At 49.0% G+C, this 2,429-nt stretch overlaps 1 pseudogene; it reads right to left on the bottom strand.

Annotated features, from left to right (window-relative positions):
• Positions 1-826: 826 nt before the first annotated feature.
• The window catches only part of LOC105986261, a 1,680-nt pseudogene continuing 77 nt past the window's right edge, over positions 827-2,429 (bottom strand).

Genomic DNA, 2,429 nt, shown 5'->3' with positions numbered 1-2,429 from the left:
TAGTTGTGCTGGGAGCTTCAGTGTGGTCTTGTTAGGGAAACACTTGCGTAAATGCCCCAAAGTGGGATTGCTGAGTCCTAGGGGAGCTCTATGTGGAGTCTTTTGAGGAACCTCCATAGTGCTTTCCAAAGTGGTTGAACAAGTCTACACTCCCACCAACAATGCAGTAAGGGTCCCTTCTGTCCACATCCTCCAGCATCTGTTGTTATTAGAGTTCTTCATTACAGCCATTCTAACTGGGGTGAGGTGGTATCTCAAGGTTGTTTTGATTTGCATTTCTTTTATGGCTAGAGAGGTGGAGCATTTCTGCCTGTGTCTATTGGCCGTCCTTCTTTCCTCTTCAGAGAAGTTTCTCTTTAAGTCTGTAGCCCACTTATTTATCGGGCAGTTGTTTCTTTGGAGATTTGTTTCTGGGGGATTTAATGTTGTGAGTTCCAGGTCTATTTTAGATATGAGACCCTTGTCCGTTGTATGGCTAGTGAAGTTCTTCTCCCAATCCGTGGGCTTTCTATTGATCTTGCGAGCTATGTCCTGTGCCATGCAGAAGATCTGCAATTTCATGCAGTCCCATTTGTCCAAGCTTTCTTTGATTTGTTGTGTTTCTGGGTCTCTTTGAAGACAATTTTGGCCTGTGCCAAGTAGACCTAGGCTTTCTCCTCTTCCATCCTGTAAGATTTTCTGAGGGTCTGCTTTGACTCCGAGGTCTATGATCCATTTGGAGTGGATCCAGATTTGGATTTTACTCTGACCCTTTCCAAAGCATATCCCCATGACTTGCATCACTAGGGTTCTGGACGAAGTTCATTGAGTGGGAAGAGAGAAGTATCTACGGCTTCCTCCTCTTCTTGCCTTCATGCTCATGCTCCTCGGGTCGGCTGCTATCTGCAAGTCTTTTGGAGCCACTGTGCTGTTTAACTTCTTGCAGAAACTTGTCCAAACCAAAAGGATCCTCCTCAAACTGAACTGGCCCTTCTCGTGCGGTCTGCCTATGTTCTGAACCAGAAAACTCTTTAACTGGAAGAAAGCTGTTGGTCTGGATTTTGGGTTTTAGGTCATCACCATCCATGTCCTTGTCCACATTTGTCCTGGGCCTATAGATGGTCTGGGCCATGTCTTTATCACCTCTCAAGGTGAGATCATAAACGCTGTAAATGTCATCTTCTCCACCTGCAAATCCGCTGTCCATACCTTTGGACTGGTTGAAGAGCCTCTGGTCGTACCAAACGTCCTTGGAGGTTCCAGGATTGGGGACACCCAGAGCAATGACTTCAGTGATATCTCGATGTTCCTTCCTCTGCGGTTTCCATCTCTTCTCAGCAGCTGCCCTGGAAAGATTGCGGTTGTGCTGTCTCTCTTTTTGCCTCTCGTGCCGGATCTCCTCCCTCCCACGTGCCTCCCCATCTTCTCTGTCCTCACGGGTTTTGATGCCAGCTCTCCTCTTCCTGGCTTTCTGGGCCATCACTCTAAGTTTCTCTTCATGCTTCTCTTTTGCTTTCTGAGCCCTTTTTCTCTCCACTTGGGCCCGTGTTTCCACAGCCTCCCGAGCCTTCCGATCGGCAATGTAGAGAGCTTCGGTGAGTTTGGCAAAGGTCTCATTGATGTGTACCATCTGAAATCCTCTTCCATCGGCGGCCAGTCGCTTGTCTAAGGGAATTGTATAACCCTTTGCATTTTTCCAGTTGGAGATGCAAGGAGGAATCTTCCACTCTTGTTGCTCCTTGGCAGTCATCTTTTGGCTTGGAGAGTGCATGACAGGTGCAGGAGGAGAAGGTGGTCCCCGGGGAATCTTCTGGTTGATCCGGAACCTAGGAGGCTCTATTGGATCTGTCTGCATCTCTACCATGCAAATGAGCATCTGTGTAGCTCCAGAGTTCAATGCCACTCCTTGCTGAGATGGTGTGTATCGCAGATACTGAGCAGGAGCCGATTGATCAGCTGCCCGAACTGGCATGGCTGAGGCAACCTTCTGCTGCACACACTTCTCTAAGGCTACCCTTGTCTTTGCTGTGATCTCTTGAATAGCTTCTTCGCCGGGTCTCTGTGGGTCTGGATCACCGGCATTCATCCCCTCCTGTGGCACCAGGTCAGTGTATTTGCTGTAAATGACCTTGTCTTTTGACTGACCTTGTCGAGCAACTGCATCGTACCGAATTCTTCCTTCAGGATCGACCTGAATGGCCAGCGCATTGGACCTGGTTTGTTGTCCTCCCATATCCAGTGGATACTGGGCCACATGGATCTCTGGAAAAGCACCTCCATCTCCAAAATCTTCTAGCGAGCGAGGATTCCAACCTTTTCGGCACCCATACGGGGGAGCTTCTCTGTGTGAGGAGGCCAGGCAGGTCTGCCAGGAACTGTGAGATCTTGCCTTGTCTTCAACTTCAAGTTGGTCCTGGGATGGCTGAGTAGGTGCGGGTAAAAACCTGGTG

This window comes from Dipodomys ordii, unplaced genomic scaffold (genome assembly GCF_000151885.1).
Source record: "Dipodomys ordii isolate 6190 unplaced genomic scaffold, Dord_2.0 Scaffold34, whole genome shotgun sequence".
NCBI classification, from domain to species: Eukaryota; Metazoa; Chordata; class Mammalia; order Rodentia; family Heteromyidae; genus Dipodomys; species Dipodomys ordii.
The sequence above is the reverse complement of the archived record's forward strand: the minus strand, read 5'-3'. Positions and strand labels throughout refer to the sequence as shown.